This window comes from Oryctolagus cuniculus, chromosome 3, assembly GCF_051225735.1.
Source record: "Oryctolagus cuniculus isolate XC-2025 breed Fujian yellow rabbit chromosome 3, ASM5122573v1, whole genome shotgun sequence".
In the NCBI taxonomy this organism is placed as follows: Eukaryota; Metazoa; Chordata; class Mammalia; order Lagomorpha; family Leporidae; genus Oryctolagus; species Oryctolagus cuniculus.
Window position 1 is genome coordinate 2,046,652 of NC_142869.1, and position 17,573 is coordinate 2,064,224.

The 17,573-nt window shown below is 63.9% G+C and overlaps 1 long non-coding RNA gene across 1 annotated transcript; it reads left to right on the forward strand.

Moving 5' to 3' along the window:
* The first annotated feature begins 3,153 nt into the window (after positions 1-3,153).
* On the forward strand, positions 3,154-13,496 carry LOC149127237 (uncharacterized). The gene is made up of 3 exons (XR_016231317.1): positions 3,154-3,852; positions 9,018-9,207; positions 11,965-13,496. It is a non-coding gene; the product is annotated as an uncharacterized LOC149127237 (long non-coding RNA).
* The last annotated feature ends 4,077 nt before the right edge of the window (positions 13,497-17,573 follow it).

A 17,573-nucleotide genomic window follows, 5' to 3' on the forward strand; every position in this document is an offset into this window, starting at 1 on the left:
TTTAAAGCCAGTGGTGTCTCTGGCAGTCCAAGGTGGGCAGTGGTCCTGCCATCTTCCAGCACAGCTCCCGCCCGTGGGTCCCTGGGCCAGGTCCATCCTGCCCCTGGAGCTCCTCTGCAAGCGCCCGAACAGCGTCCTCCTGGTCCGTCCCTGCGGCTGGCGGCCTTCCTGACCCAGGACCATGCGGGGCCCGGCCCGGCCCTGGTGAAGCCGCAGGGCCCAGGGCGAGCGAGGGTCTCTCCTCCCCAGGGCCCAGAGCGAGCGAGGGTCTCTCCTCCCCAGGGCTAGAGGGAGCGAGGGTCTCTCCTCCCCAGGGCTAGAGGGAGCGAGGGTCTCTCCTCCCCAGGGCTAGAGGGAGCGAGGGTCTCTCCTCCCCAGGGCCCAGAGCGAGCGAGGGTCTCTCCTCCCCCAGGGCTAGAGGGAGCGAGGGTCTCTCCTCCCCAGGGCTAGAGGGAGCGAGGGTCTCTCCTCCCCAGGGCTAGAGGGAGCGAGGGTCTCTCCTCCCCAGGGCCCAGAGCGAGCGAGGGTCTCTCCTCCCCAGGGCTAGAGGGAGCGAGGGTCTCTCCTCCCCAGGACCCAGAGGGTCTCCTTCCCCAGGGCCCAGAGCGAGGGTCTCTCCTCCCCCAGGGCCCAGAGCGAGCGAGGGTCTCTCCTCCCCAGGGCCCAGAGCGAGCGAGGGTCTCTCCTCCCCCAGGGCCCAGAGCGAGCGAGGGTCTCCTCCCCCAGGGCCCAGAGCGAGCGAGGGTCTCCTTCCCCAGGGCCCAGAGCGAGTGAGGGTCTCTCCTCCCCAGGGCCCAGAGCGAGCGAGGGTCTCTCCTCCCCAGGACCCAGAGCGAGCGAGGGTCTCTCCTCCCCAGGACCCAGAGGGAGCGAGGGTCTCTCCTCCCCCAGGGCCCAGAGCGAGCGAGGGTCTCCTTCCCCAGGGCCCAGAGCGAGGGTCTCTCCTCCCCAGGGCCCAGAGCGAGCGAGGGTCTCCTTCCCCAGAGCCCAGAGCGAGTGAGGGTCTCTCCTCCCCAGGGCCCAGAGCGAGCGAGGGTCTCTCCTCCCCAGGACCCAGAGCGAGCGAGGGTCTCTCCTCCCCCAGGGCTAGAGGGAGCGAGGGTCTCTCCTCCCCAGGGCCCAGAGCGAGCGAGGGTCTCTCCTCCCCCAGGGCTAGAGGGAGCGAGGGTCTCTCCTCCCCAGGACCCAGAGCGAGCGAGGGTCTCTGCTCCCCAGGACCCAGAGCGAGCGAGGGTCTCTCCTCCCCAGGACCCAGAGCGAGCGAGGGTCTCTCCTCCCCCAGGGCTAGAGGGAGCGAGGGTCTCTCCTCCCCAGGGCTAGAGGGAGCGAGGGTCTCTCCTCCCCAGAGCCCAGAGCGAGCGAGGGTCTCTCCTCCCCCAGGGCCCAGAGCGAGCGAGGGTCTCTCCTCCCCCAGGGCCCAGAGCGAGCGAGGGTCTCTCCTCCCCAGGGCTAGAGGGAGCGAGGGTCTCTCCTCCCCAGGGCTAGAGGGAGCGAGGGTCTCTCCTCCCCAGGGCCCAGAGCGAGCGAGGGTCTCTCCTCCCCAGGGCTAGAGGGAGCGAGGGTCTCTCCTCCCTAGGACCCAGAGCAAGCGAGGGTCTCTGCTCCCCAGGACCCAGAGGGTCTCCTCCCCCAGGGCCCAGAGCGAGCGAGGGTCTCTCCTCCCCCAGGGCCCAGAGCGAGCGAGGGTCTCTCCTCCCCCAGGGCCCAGAGCGAGCGAGGGTCTCTCCTCCCCCAGAGCCCAGAGCGAGCGAGGGTCTCCTCCCCCAGGGCCCAGAGCGAGCGAGGGTCTCTCCTCCCCAGGGCCCAGAGCGAGCGAGGGTCTCTCCTCCCCAGGGCCCAGAGCGAGCGAGGGTCTCTCCTCCCCCAGGGCCCAGAGCGAGTGAGGGTCTCTCCTCCCCCAGAGCCCAGAGCGAGCGAGGGTCTCCTCCCTCAGGGCCCAGAGCGAGCGAGGGTCTCTCCTCCCCAGGACCCAGAGCGAGCGAGGGTCTCTCCTCCCCAGGGCTAGAGGGAGCGAGGGTCTCTCCTCCCCAGGGCCCAGAGCGAGCGAGGGTCTCTCCTCCCCCAGGGCTAGAGGGAGCGAGGGTCTCTCCTCCCCAGGGCTAGAGGGAGCGAGGGTCTCTCCTCCCCAGGGCTAGAGGGAGCGAGGGTCTCTCCTCCCCAGGGCCCAGAGCGAGCGAGGGTCTCTCCTCCCCCAGGGCTAGAGGGAGCGAGGGTCTCTCCTCCCCAGGGCTAGAGGGAGCGAGGGTCTCTCCTCCCCAGGGCTAGAGGGAGCGAGGGTCTCTCCTCCCCAGGGCCCAGAGCGAGCGAGGGTCTCTCCTCCCCAGGGCCCAGAGCGAGCGAGGGTCTCTCCTCCCCAGGGCTAGAGGGAGCGAGGGTCTCTCCTCCCCAGGGCTAGAGGGAGCGAGGGTCTCTCCTCCCCCAGGGCCCAGAGCGAGCGAGGGTCTCTCCTCCCCAGGGCTAGAGGGAGCGAGGGTCTCTCCTCCCCAGGGCTAGAGGGAGCGAGGGTCTCTCCTCCCCCAGGGCCCAGAGCGAGCGAGGGTCTCTCCTCCCCAGGGCTAGAGGGAGCGAGGGTCTCTCCTCCCCAGGGCCCAGAGCGAGCGAGGGTCTCTCCTCCCCCACGGCTAGAGGGAGCGAGGGTCTCTCCTCCCCAGGGCTAGAGGGAGCGAGGGTCTCTCCTCCCTAGGACCCAGAGCAAGCGAGGGTCTCTGCTCCCCAGGACCCAGAGGGTCTCCTCCCCCAGGGCCCAGAGCGAGCGAGGGTCTCTCCTCCCCAGGGCCCAGAGCGAGCGAGGGTCTCTCCTCCCTAGGACCCAGAGCGAGCGAGGGTCTCTCCTCCCCAGGACCCAGAGCAAGCGAGGGTCTCTCCTCCCCAGGGCCCAGAGCGAGCGAGGGTCTCTCCTCCCCAGAGCCCAGAGCGAGCGAGGGTCTCTCCTCCCCCAGGGCTAGAGGGAGCGAGGGTCTCTCCTCCCCAGGGCCCAGAGCGAGCGAGGGTCTCTCCTCCCCAGGGCCCAGAGCGAGCGAGGGTCTCTCCTCCCCAGGGCCCAGAGCGAGCGAGGGTCTCTCCTCCCCCACGGCTAGAGGGAGCGAGGGTCTCTCCTCCCCCAGGGCTAGAGGGAGCGAGGGTCTCTCCTCCCCAGGGCCCAGAGCGAGCGAGGGTCTCCTTCCCCAGGGCCCAGAGCGAGCGAGGGTCTCTCCTCCCCCAGAGCCCAGAGCGAGTGAGGGTCTCTCCTCCCCCAGAGCCCAGAGCGAGCGAGGGTCTCCTCCCCCAGGGCCCAGAGCGAGCGAGGGTATCTCCTCCCCAGGACCCAGAGCGAGCGAGGGTCTCTCCTCCCCCAGGGCTAGAGGGAGCGAGGGTCTCCTCCCCCAGGGCCCAGAGCGAGCGAGGGTCTCTCCTCCCCCAGGGCCCAGAGCGAGCGAGGGTCTCTCCTCCCCCAGGGCCCAGAGCGAGCGAGGGTCTCCTTCCCCAGGGCCCAGAGCGAGCGAGGGTCTCTCCTCCCCAGGGCCCAGAGCGAGCGAGGGTCTCTCCTCCCGAGGGCCCAGGCTGACACCTTGACCTTCAGCTGTTTCGAATAGTGGCTACAGGGACCTCACCCAGTCTCATCTCGTTAAATACAAATACCGCACAGACTCTCCCCTCCTCAAAGCAGCCCTGGGCCGAGCTCGCCGAAGGACCACAGCACAGCGCAAATGCCACGGGAACCCGAGCCATGCCACCGGGTCCCCTGCCGTGGCTAGGAGGGCTCAGCACTCGCTGTCCCCAGACCCTGCAGGAGCCATCCCGTCCCAGAGCCCTCGCTACCCTGGTCCCGCGCGTCAGGGCCTCGCCACGGGAGGGCATGAGCAGCTGGCAGAGGTACCTCCTGGGGCTGCCCCTGGCCCGGGACCCCACGGGGCTCCAGTGTCCTGAGCCCTGTGCCCTTCCTGCTGGGGCAGCTGCGGGTGAGCCCACGCCCACCTTCCAGACTTCCGTGGGGTCCCCCGAGGGTCCCAGCAGGCGGTGTGGGGCAGCCAGCGTCAGGCTGCGTTACGGGACTGGCCCCAAGCAGGACCCTCCCCCAGGAGCCCCCCTTCTGAGGGGAGGAGGACTCCCCCCCCCTGCGAGCCGAGAGGGGCTCAGCCCCAGTCCTGGGACCCTGACGAGGGACTGGCGAGCTGTCCCACACCACCAGGCTGGGCCCAGGGCCTCCACCACACCACCAGGCTGGGCCCAGGGCCTCCACCCACACCACCAGGCTGGGCCCAGGGCCTCCACCACACCACCAGGCTGGGCCCAGGACCTCCACCCACACCACCAGGCTGGGCCCAGGACCTCCACCCACACAACCAGGCTGGGCCCAGGGCCTCCAGCAGTGGGACAGCCCCACGCGTCACCTGAGCGTGCACACGCCTGCTCACCAGTGTGAGGCTGAGCAGAGGAGGGGGCTGGGCTAGGAGGACCCTCACCACCAGCTGTGTGAAGCTCCCTCAGCTCCGGGGGTCCTGGCGTGTACCCCTGAGCACAGGCACAGGGCTGGGAGTGGGCCTGGGGCAGCAGTGCAGGCGGCCAACGCCGGCCAAGGGGAGGCACTGTGCCCAGAAACAAGCAGTTGTGTTAGAGGAGCTGGAGGACACGAGAGAGGACAGAAGGTGGAGGGCTCCACGCACACACACCACGGACACACTGCACACGCCGCACACACACACACCACAAGCAGTGCACACACACACCACGGACACACTGCACACGCCATGCACACACACACCACGGGCACACTGCACACGCCATGCACACACACCACATGCAGTGCACACACACACCAAAGACACACTGCACACGCCACGCACACACACACCACATGCAGTGCACCCACACACCACGGATACACTGCACATGCCACGCACACACACACCACATGCAGTGCACACACACACCACAGATACACTGCACACGCCATGCACACACACACCACGGACACACTGCACACGCCATGCACACACACCACATGCAGTGCACACACACACCAAAGACACACTGCACACGCCACACACACACACACCACATGCAGTGCACCCACACACCAAAGACACACTGCACACGCCACACACACACACACCACATGCAGTGCACACACACACCACGGACACACTGCACACGCTGCACACACACACACCACATGCAGTGCACACACACACCACGGACACACTGCACACGCCATGCACACACACACCACATGCAGTGCACACACACCATGGATACACTGCACACGCCATGCACACACACACCACGGGCACACTGCACACACCATGCACACACACACCACGGGCACACTGCACACGCCATGCACACACACACCACATGCAGTGCACACACACACCACGGACACACTGCACACGCCATGCACACACACACCACGGGCACACTGCACACGCCATGCACACACACACCACATGCAGTGCACACACACACCAAAGACACACTGCACACGCCACACACACACACACCACATGCAGTGCACCCACACACCACGGATACACTGCACATGCCACGCACACACACACCACATGCAGTGCACACACACACCATGGACACACTGCACACGCCATGCACACACACACCACAGACACACTGCACACGCCACACACACCACACCACATGCAGTGCACACACCATGCACACACACTGCACACAGTGCACACACACACCACGGACACACTGCACACGCCACGCACACACACACCACATGCAGTGCACACACACACCATGGACACACTGCACACGCCATGCACACACACACCACATGCAGTGCACACACCACAGACACACTGCACACGCCACACACACACACACATGCAGTGCACACACACCATGGATACACTGCACATGCCACGCACACACACACCACATGCAGTGCACCCACACCACGAACACACTGCACACACCATGCACACACACACCACATGCAGTGCACACACACACCACAGACACACTGCATATGCCGCACACACACACACCACACGCAGTGCACACACACACCACGGACACACTGCACACACAGTGCACACACACACACCACAGATACACTGCACATGCAGTGCACACACACCACATGCAGTGCACACACACCACAGATACACTGCACACACACTGCACACACCATGCGCACACACACCATGGATACACTGCACATGCCATGTGCACACACACTACACGCAGTGCATATGCACACCATACACACTGCACATGCCATGTGCACACACACCACCTGCAATGCACATGCACACCATAAACACACTGCACACGCCATGCACACACACCTTTCACACCACGTGTACACACCATGCACACATGCAGCCATGCACACATGCAGCCATGCACACACAGCACACGTGCACACCATAAACACACTGCACACATGCAGCCATGCACACACAGCACACGTGTACGCCATAAACACACTGCACACATGCACACATGCAGCCATGCACACGCAGCACACGTGTACACACCATGCACACACAGCACACGTGTACACCATACACACACTGCACATGCCATGCACACATGCAGCCATGCACACACAGCACACGTGTACACCATACACACACTGCACACGCCATGCACATGCAGCCATGCACACACAGCACACGTGTACACCATGCACACACAGCACACGTGTACACCATACACACACTGCACACGCCATGCACACACAGCACACGTGTACACCATGCACACACACTGCACACACAGCCCCCATTTGTTGCTGTGACTCCTCAGCTTTCTCGGGCGATTTCTCTAGATGCGGACGTTCAGGGGTTCTGCCAGTACACACCTCCCTAGAAAGTTCTCTCCCTCACCCACGTTTTCACACTCAGTACAAGATGGAGAGAACTTTTCTCCTCAAATCCTGGTTGATCCGAGGTCTCGCGTAGTGGACTCAGCTCCCCCTTGCCAAGATCATGCGTGGTGGACTCAGCGGTCACGCGTGGGTGGCTCAGCTCCCCTGGCCGAGGTCATGTGTGGCGGGTTTGGCTCCCCTGGCCAAGGTCACACATGGTGGGGCGCGGCTTCCCTGTCCGAGGTCATGCATGGTGGGGCGCAGCTCCCCTGTCCGAGGTCACGCATAGTGGGGCGCAGCTCCCCTGGCCAAGGTCTCCCATGGCGGGCGCGGCTCCTCTGGCCAAGGTCACGCATGGGGGGGCTCAGCTCCCCTCACCGAGGTCATGTGTGGCGGGCTTGGCTCCCCTGGCCAAGGTCACGCATCGGGGGCGCTCAGCTCTCCTGGCCGAGGTCTCCCGTGGCGGGCGTGGCTCCTCTTGCGTTTCCTAGTGACCGAGGACGGCTCTGGGCTGCTCCCCAGTTCCTGTTTCCCGCTTCTCTCCTGCTCTTACTTTCAGTCCCTTCTACTTTGGGGCTCATTTGTCTTTTCTTTCGAGCAATCTCTCCCCTAACTTCCTCTGACAGCCTGAACGCCGTGGCGCCTCCCCGGGGAGCCCGAGCTGCCGCCAATGTGCTCCGCCATGCTCTCCCGACTTCATTCCTCTCTAAATATTTTGTCAATGCTGACTCGATTTTTCCCTTTCATCCGTGAGATGATGGTTTTAATTCCCAAAGAAGCTGGTGCTCCGTCTGCTTCCAATTTGTTGTTTAATTTTTATTTTTATATTCCTTACACTGTAGTTCGAGTGTGGCCTGCACTGTCGCCAGGACATGGAACCCAGCACTGACCCACTGCCCTGGCAGGGCAGCACCACCTCTGTCTGCAGGCTCACCTGGTGCCACGGGTGCCACCGACGGGCAGGGCCACGCGGGGCCGGGGCAGCAGCAGGGCCTTGGCCCAGTAGGCATGTTGGTGGCCCGGGCTCCCCCCACCGTCCCTCAGCCCCACAGAGAGGGGAAGGGAAACAAGGCTTTGCTTAGGGCAGAGGCTGCTGCACGCTGACCATCTTTGTCCCCCTGGGCTGCTGTGTGCTGACCGTCTGTGTCCCCCTGGGCTGCTGTGTGCTGACCGTCTGTGTCCCCCTGGGCTACTGCGTGCTGACCGTCTGTGTCCCCAGGGCTGCTGTGTGCTGACCGTCTGTGTGCCTAGGGCTGCCGTGTGCTGACCGTCTGTGTGCCCCTGGGCTGCTGTGTGCTGACCATCTGTGTCCCCCGGGGCTGCTGTGTGCTGACCGTCTGTGTGCCCAGGGCTGCTGTGTGCTGACCATCTGTGTCCCCCGGGGCTGCTGTGTGCTGACCGTCTGTGTGCCCAGGGCTGCTGCGTGCTGACCGTCTGTGTCCCCCAAGGCTGCCGTGTGCTGACCATCTGTGTGCCCAGGGCTGCTGTGTGCTGACCGTCTGTGTCCCCCAGGGCTGCTGTGTGCTGACCGTCTGCCGCCCCCAGAGTGCAAGCATCGGAACCCTGGCCCCGGGGGCGCACGGCCTTGGGAGGTGACTCAGTCACAAGGGGCCAGCACCCTCCCCCAGGGGAGCCCATTCTGCATGGCGGGGCTGGGAGCTGGACCCCTCTCCCCGGCCTCACTTGTGCCTTTCTTGAATGCCCTTTGGCCCCCCCCCACCCTGAGTCCTGTGAGGTTCCTCCTTCATCCTGCAGGTGGGGGTGCCCTGGGGGTGTTGCTTGTTGAAGGCACAGCCTCAGACCCCCGAGCCGCGCTGAGACCGGCGCCTTCCCCACCCCAGGACTTCGGGGCACGCAGCTCAGCATTCCGCTTTTGTTCCTTTTGGCGCTGTTTCCTGTGCCTCTTCCTCACACACCCCGGCTCCCTCTCGCGCACCGCCATTGCCCCTCACATGGCTCAGCAGCTCCGACTCCTTCATCGTGGGGCTTTGGGGAGCCCTCTGTCTGGTGTCCAACTGTGGACACCGTCTGACAGTAGCTGAAGCCCTGCCGTGGCGCATGGCTGCTTCCGCGTCTTCCCTGTCTCAGCTCCCACTGTGCTGTCACCCCCACAGCTCCCACGAGCCCTCTTCCCTCCTGGGGCAGCGGAGGGAGGGGGCTGCAGGGAGCTCTCACCGGTGCATTCTCGCCTTCCACACAGGAGAGGGTCAGCGGTCAGTGGTCAGCGGAGCTCCGCCCCTCCTCCCACATGCACCTGGCCCCGCGCACTCCTCGGCCACGCAGGCAGCTGCACAAGGGCCTCCCAGGAGCCCAGAAGACCCAGACACTGCACTGGGGGACGTCAGACGTCAGCCAGAACCAGCCTCGTCTTGGAGGAAACCCAGCAGCAGGTGCACTGCCACACAACGGGAGGCGGACGGAGGCAGCTCGCGGCTGTCCCGGGCCCTCTCGTCCCTTCTTGCCTCTCTAGAGCTATATGTCCTTTCAGGGCCTTGCGGGACCTCCTGAGACTGGGGGGTTTGCAAACAACAGGAGGAGGCTGATGACCCAGACCCAGGTGCCGGCAGGTTCCACACGTGCTGAGGGCCATGTGGCTCCCTCGGGCCCTCACACGGGCTCTAATCCCATCCAGGACGGCAGAGGCCCGGGTCCAGTCACCTCCTAAACCATCACGTGGAACCGGGGGACCCCCAGGCAGCCGAGCACGAGGCCCCTCACTTCCACCAGCTCTTGCTTCCGTCTCCTGCAGAATCCCTAAACCACACTCGGCCCACATCATCAGCACTGCCCTCCTTGTTGTTCCGGAATCTCTCACAGATCTACGTAAATCAGAAATACAGCTCGGCGGGGCCAGCGCTGTGGCGCAGTGGGTAAAGCTGCTGCCTGTGGCACCGGCATCCCGCGTGGGCACCAGTTAGTGTCCCGGCTTTCCGCTTTCAGTCCAGCTCCCTGGTGATGAGCTGGTAAAAGCAGTGGAAGATGGCCCAAGTCTGGGGTCCCTGCCACCCACGGGGGAGACCTGGAAGAAGTTCCTGGCTCCGGTTCAAGCCCCAGCTGCTCCACTTCCGATCCAGCTCTCTGCTGTGGCCTGGGAGAGCAGTAGAAGATGGCCCAAGTGCTTGGGCCCCTGCACCCACATGGGAGACCCAGAGGAAGCTCCTGGCTCCTGGCTTCCACCTGGCCCAGCCCTGGTCATTGCAGCCATCTGGGGAGTGACACAGCAGATGGAAGACCTCTCTCCCTCCCTCCCTCCCTCCCTCCCTCTCTCTCTAATAAATAAATCTTTAAAAGAGAAACAGGAAAGCACAGCTCAGCATCCCTCCCCCAGAGCAGGAGAACCCAGGGAGCTTCTCGGTGCTGTACAGGCAAGCTGAGGCAAGGCGCCTGCTCTCGCCCCTCGTGGACTACTGAGGACGGGGGTCACAAATTCCACGCCATGATTGGAGAGCCGCTGCAGGACAGGGTGCCGTGGGCTCTGGCCCCGTCTGCAGATGGAGAAGTGACAGAGCCCACTTCCCACGCAGAGAGGCCAGCAGCTCCCAGCCGCAGCCGGGTGTGCAGAGCCGGGCACTGCAGCCATGCCAGGCCAGCGGGAGGCGAGAGCACCACTGGGCACACAGGCACAGGGGTCACCGTCAGAGGGCTGGGGAGACAGGGACGCCAGCAGTCACAGCGGCGGACGGCACCCCACAGGCTCTGAGAGCCGGGCAGGGCCCTTCCTTACCCCTCATGGTCAGCTTATCTGTCCTTTTCTCGGGTGGAGGGTGTCCGAGGGTTCGACTGTGTGAGGTTTCTCCCGGCCCCACCAGGATCACCATGCTGAACACGCCCGGCGCACACGGCAAAGGGCTCCTGGGGCGCTAAGTCAGGCAAGCTCGCAGACCCACCCCTTCTGGGGGCTCAAAACTGCCCGGGAGCCGGACAAGAGGAGACGCGTCCCTTCTGTCACACGTGTGCAAGCATCCACTCATCCGAGAGGCAGAGAGAGACAGAGGTCTTCCATCCACTGGTTCACTCCCAAATGCCTGCAGTAACGGCTGGGCCAGGCCAAAGCCAGGATCCTGGACTCCATCGGGGTCTCCCACGTGGCTGGCAGGGGCCCAGGCACTTGAGCCGTCACTGCTGCCTCCCAGGGTGCACGGGGGCAGCACGCTGGGGTCAGGAGCAGAGCCAGGACTGGAGCCCAGACACTGATAGGAGTGTGGGCTTCCCGCAGCAGCTTAGCCCATGCTGAACGCGCGCTGACACACTCACCACGCAGGCCTTAGACGCGTCTACTGACACCTCTTCAATCAGCACCTCACAGCCCGTCCCTGGACAGCACTGCAGTCACGAAGCCTCCAGAGGCCTGAGGAATGAGCCACACACACATTCAGTCCACACGCATGTGTGCACACACATGCACAAACACCCACATACCCTGCACACATGCATGTGTGCCCACACACATGAACACCCACAGGTGCACACATGTATGCACACCCACACACGTGCATGCCCACACATGCTCACATGCATGCAGTGAGCAGGTCCTCCGGCCTGGCCAATCCCAGAACTCCATGGCTTTGTGCAGTGTTTGCCCAGGGCTGGACACGTGACCAGGCAGGGCCAATCAGGGTCCTGCCCAGGGTCAAGTGGATGAGTGGCTGGAGAGAGGGCGCTCACATGAGCTTGGGCTGCTCACGGCCTCTTCTTGACCCAGGACCACCCAAGGTGAATCACCCACGCGGGCTGGGGCAGAAAGTAGGAGAGCGCTGCACCCCAGGGCCCACCCCAAATGTGCCCCCTTCTCTGCCTGGTCTGAGTTGTCACAGGCAACCAGTGCCCCTGGCTGGAGGCCCTTCCAGGGTGCGCCCAGAGGGACCTGCCACGTCTCCAAGCCCCCTGCGACTCGCGTGTGCAGCGCGGCTCAGCACTGGACGGGGCCTCGGGTTCCTGCAGCTGCATCCGATTCTCATGGAAAATTCCACCCAGCAGCAACCGGGGAAGAGGCGCGTGGGGCGGGGCGGGGAGCCGGGCCGCAGGTTATTGATAAAATCCTGAAAGCCCTGGCTCTGTGCTTCAAACAAGCGCCGGGCCGACATCTACGAGCGTCTTTGAACTGCTCGTAAAGCGCTGATTAATGTGACGTTTCACTTGCCCACCAGGACATCAGCACGGCCTCAGATCTGCTCGGAGCGCGCGCTGCCGGGGCCCTCGCCCCATCAATCAGAGATGAAACCGGGATCGCCCGCGGGGAGGCCAGGACGGGCGTCCTGGAGCCCTGCCACAAAAGAATCCCCGGGACCCAGACGCCGGGGGGCGGGCAGGCAGCGGGAGCGGCAGGGACGGGAAGAAGCACTTCCAGAAGGAACACATTTGTGCATGCACTTTGATCCGGCTCTGATTTTTATTTGTTTTAGCCACATCCTTCTCACTGCACCACTCAGCTAAAGGTGCTTTAAATTAGATGCAGCTAGGAAGCACCTCGGCACCCCCATACACACACACGCACACAGGCCTGTCCCCGGTGCGGGCGAGGGCACCGAGCTCGACACGACTGGAAGACATTGAGACAGATGAGCAGGCTCAGGCGTCGCATGCATAAGGAAGCTCCGTGCCCGGTTCCGGACGAGCCTGCACACGGCGGCTGCTCACCCAGCCCAGCTGGGGCCCGTGGGCGGTGCCGACCCAGCTTGTCCAGATCCGTATCCATCATCACCCGGCCGGTGCTCCCTCCCCTTGCTGGCTAGTCCGGGGTGAACGGGGGCCACTCCGGCTCTCTCCCACCTGCCTGAGGGCAGAGACGTGGGAACCGAGAAGAGCACCCCACTGCCCGGAGCCCAGGGCGTCCTGGAGACAGGAGGAAGATGCCAGGGCCCCTTTGAGGGGAGATCTCCAATGCGCCTCTGACTGCAGCACCTGCCCCCTGCCCTTCCTGCTCCCGGGAGCTGCCGCTTGCTCTGGATCCACTGCACACGGACCCTCACCGGCCCCACCGTGCACCACCCGCACCTGCCGGCCCCACACTGCCAGGCGCAGCCATGGCGACCTCACAGCTGGCGCGACTCCCGACACGGCCGGTGCCTCCTCGCCGAGGACTTAGGAGCAAATCCATGGGTCACAGCTGACAGAAAGACATTGTGAACATAGACAAGGATGCTTCAAAAAAACTGAAAAAATGGAATTAAACGATAACTTGAGACTGATGCACAGACCTCATCGTGTGTGTTTAAATCCAGGTGTAACACGCATTTCCCATGTTTGGGAAGAGCCGCCGCGCTGGCAAACGCCGCGTGTTGCCCTGCGATTCCCTTCGCTCCCCGCGGTGACCTGCAAGCCGGCCGAGCTCTCGGCCATGTTCACCTAACTCCTAGAATCTGCTTCCGGGTCTCGCTACAGTTCTCTCTTGGCTTCTCAGATCAAATCTGCTCATGTACACAGCCCAGGAATCACCACTGCAGTTGGCATGTTTATTTTCTTTTTAAGATTTATTTATTTTGGGGCCAGCACTGCGGTGCAGCAGGTTAAAACCCTGGCCTGAAGCACCGGCATCCCATACGGGCACCGGTTCAAGACCCAGCTGCTCCACTTCTGATCCAGCTCCCTGCTATGGCCTGGGAAAGCAGTAGAAGATGGCCCAGGTCCTTGGGCCCCTGCACCCACGTGGGAGACCTGGAAGAAGCTCCTGGTTTCAGATTGGTACAGCTCCAGCCGTTGCGGCCATCTGGGGAGTGAACCAGTAGATGGAAGACCTCTCTTTCCCTTTCCCTTTCCCTTTCCCTTTCTCTCTCTCTCTCTCTCTCTCTCTCTCTCTCTCTCTGCCTCTTCTCTCTGTGTAACTCTTTCAAATAAATAAATCTTTAAAAGAAAAGATTTATTTATTTGAAAGGCAGATTTACAAAGAGGGGGTGGGACAGAGATCTTCTACCCACTGGTTCTCCCCCCAAATGGCTGCACAGGCCTGGGGCTGAGCCAGGCTGAAGCCAGGACCAAGGAGCTTCATCCAGGTCTCCCACCCACGTGGGTGCAGGGGCCCAAGCACTTGGGGCATCTTCCACTGCTTTTCCCGGTGCATTCGCAGGGAGCTGGATTGGAAGTGGAGCAGCGGGGACCTGAACCAGCGCCCACAGGGGGAATGCCGGCGCTGCGGAGCAGCTGAACCTGGAGGCCACAGCGCAGCCCCTCCCCTCCACCTGATGCCTCACGGACAAGGCTGGAGTCGGTGGCTCTGTGAGCAGGGCTTGCAACCCTGAGCCCCACGCGGCCCCGCCCCCTCGTCACGCAGTGGGGTTCCATGTCAGCTCTGCCCCCGCGCTTTGGGTGGGGGTGACAACCATGTGTGACCCCCCCTACTGTACTCCTCCCACCCCAGACGCGGGGTTTCCATCACCCTGGGTCCCTCCCTGGCCGTCCAGGTGGGGCACAGCCCTGCTGACCCTGGCCGAAGTAAACCTGTGCCTGGTGAGTCTGATGGCCCCGCTGGTTCTCACGAGATCCTCAGGGCAACCATTTCTGTCCTCCCCTCCCTACAGACACAGAAACGCCCGCCCCGTCCTCCTGGGACTTCTCAGTCTCACACTAAAGCCCTGGTCCAGCTGGGCCTCCCTGCAGGTGCGCCATGGCAAAGACAAGACTTCCCAGACAGCAATCCCCCGTGGATGCCAGTGGTGGAACCGCTGGTGGTCGACACCCCCACTCCTGCACGCCACAGCCCCACCCCCGGTGGCGGCACTGCATGGCGCTGGGGCATGGCTGTCCACACCAGGTTTGGGGGACGCACCCGGCCTGGTAATCCAGGATGCTCAGGGCGGTGCCTACTGTGCGCCGTCATCTGTCGCACTGAGGGAGGGGCCCCCTTGTCAGGAAGCTCTCACTGAGGGGGGTTGGGACCTGCATGACCCACGGCTTCCCCGAGGAAAGGCAAGCGGGTTTGCCAAGCCCACTGAACACAACCTGAGCACAAATGAAGCCCCCTGCCCCTTGGGTGGGAGCCCCTCAGTCCAACACCCTCTGGCTCAGATTCGGAATCAGAGGCCAGGACGGCCCGAGACTGTGCAGGTGGAACCGGGTCTGACCACCCTGCTCCCCAGCATCCTCCAGAACCTGGCTGGGTCTCGGGGAGTGCCCGAGGCCACCCGGCCCCTCCTCAGGCCGCAGCCCTTCTGATGAGAGCAGAACCACAGATGCACAAGGCCACGGGAAACGCCGGCAGCACAGGGCGTAACTCTGACACGCGTGTTCCTCGTGGCTGTTTTCATTCAAGGGGAAGGCAGAGAAACAGAGAGGGAAAGTGCTCCCTTCTGCCGGCTCTCTCCCAATACCCACAGCAGCCAGGGCTGGGCCTGGCTGAAGCCAGGAGCCAGAAACGCCACCTGGGTCTCCCACGTGGTGGCAGGGACCCAAGTTCTGGGCCCGTCCCCTGCTGCCTCCTGGGGTTCTCATTAGCAGGAAGGCAGAGGCAGGACTCAAACCCAAGCCCTGGAATGTGGGACACAGGTGCCTAACAACCCTGCCCCTGATACAATGTCTCACTTCTGAAGGTGCCTAATAACCCTGCCCCTGATACAATGTCTCACTTCTGAAGGTGCCTAATAACCCTGCCCCTGATACAATGTCTCACTTCTGAAGGTGCCTAATAACCCTGCCCCCGATACAATGTCTCACTTCTGAAGGTGCGTAACAACCCTGCCCCTGATACAATGTCTCACTTCTGAAAGGATCTCCTGGCTCCCGAACCCACTTGACTTCGAGCTCCCAAAGGCAGACAGCAGCGTCTCTGTCTCCTGCCACAGACCCCATGACAACAGCAGACACACAGGTGCTTCTGCGGCACTGAACACCGAGGATGGCGGCGTGGGGACCGCAGAGGCTGCAGGTGGACGGCGAGCGGCCAGTGCCGAGGCCAGCCTGCCACGAGAGGCCCCCAGGGCGGCCCAGGCTCGCAGTCTCCCCAGAGATGCCACCCACCTGGCGTCTGGAGCACGGGACCCCTGGGCCCACCTGGGGGCTGTCGCTCAGTAAGTGGCACCAGCCACGCTGGCATCAGCTGCTGCCATTAGCCAGGTTTCCTCTCTGTCCGTGTTAGTTGGGGTCTCTGGGGTGCTGGGGACACGTGGGCAAGAAGCAGGAGGCCTCTCCCTGGCCCCACTGCCCGCAACCTCAGCATGGCCTGGGACCCGGGTGCCCCCTTGCTGGGCTGACAAAGACGACTTCAGCCCTGGCCTCCGTGACCTCACCGCCAGGGCCCCCAACGCCCCAGCCCTGGGCACACACGAGCACAAGAGGCTTCCTTCCGTGAAGCCCTCCCCGAGCCCAGGGCCTCTGACCCCGGCCTGGGGGCGACACCTGCACCACACCCTGTCCCAGGAGGGCCACACACACACGGCACCCACCAGGCTCCCACAACCCTGCCGCGACTCCCCACTAACCCCAGCGTGGGCACTGGGTGGTACAGGTGACAAGGAGGACAGGGACCTGCGGAGCCCCCACGGGGGACGGTGCCACCTCCCACCCCAGCAGGCCCAGGCCCCAGAGGGTGGGAGCAGCAGAGCAGGGCTTACGAATCTGCATCCAGACCCCCCTGCCCGCCCCTCTCCCCGCCTCCCCTGCCCCCAGCAGCTATTAAACCCCTTCTGGACTCCAGATGCAGGATCTGCAAGCGATTTCCCTTCTGTTATTTCAAGCTCGGGGCCTTGATCTTTTGCCACTTTGGAAGAAGCGGAGAAACAAAGAGATCTGGTGCCGTTGCTTAATAGCAGGGCTGGCTCTGCGCGCGGCCGCCTCCGTCTGCTGCTCGCGGCCGTCACTGCCCAGCCATCCCTTTGATGGGAGCGAGGCAGCAGCGGCTTCCCCAACCTCCTCTCCCTCCTCCGTGGCCTGCTCAGCAGCGCCCCCTCCTGTCCCCGCAGGCGAGCAGCTCGGCCCCCTGTGCCTTCTTTCTCCAGGGCTAACGGTGCAAGCCTTGGCTTCCGCCAAGCCCTCCGGCCTGTGCCCCGAGCAGCTGCGGCGGCCAGGCCCCTGCCACCCGTCACCCACCCAGGCTGACCGGGAACAGCACTGCGTGAGGAGTCCTCGGGCCTTGCTCCAGGGGTCTGCATGCTGCAAGAGGGCAGGGCCTCTGCTGACCTTGCTGGCGGCTGGACGCAGGGCAGTGCCCAGTCGGGGACACAGCCCATGCCTGTGGGGAGATGGAAATCCCAGAGACCCTGGACGGTCCCACATTCATTCATTCATGCTCTCATTGACCCACACACCCGACAAGCGCCCCGAGAGCCTGCTCCCTATCACGGTGACAAGCGTCACTCCTGCCTGCCACTGCGATTCATGTCACGGGGGTGGCGACAGAGACCCAGGTCCAAGGCCGTGAGGCCCTGCACCCTGAGGGGCCCTGGGCAGGCACCGTGTGGGCTGAACCCCATCCTGAGCCCAGTGGAAGGAGGGAGGCTTCTCCATGAAGGGAAAGGGGGGACCCGACCAGGCAGAGGACGGAACACGAGGAAGGGGACATTAAGGAGCACAGGTGGCTGCACCAAACACTGCAGAGGCAGGAAGGAGATGCACAGAGGAGCCCTGGCACCCGGGAAGGGGGCACAGGTGTCAGACCCTTGGGAGGGTGGCTGGGCTGGAGGCCGTGGGGACCGAGTGACCCCGGGAAGGGGGCCTGCTAGGCACAACTGTCAGACCCTCGGGAGGGAGGCTGGGCTGGAGGCCGTGGGGACCGAGTGACCCCAGGAAGGCTCCACAGCCCCTGCCTCCCACTGTGAGGGTCGGGGCA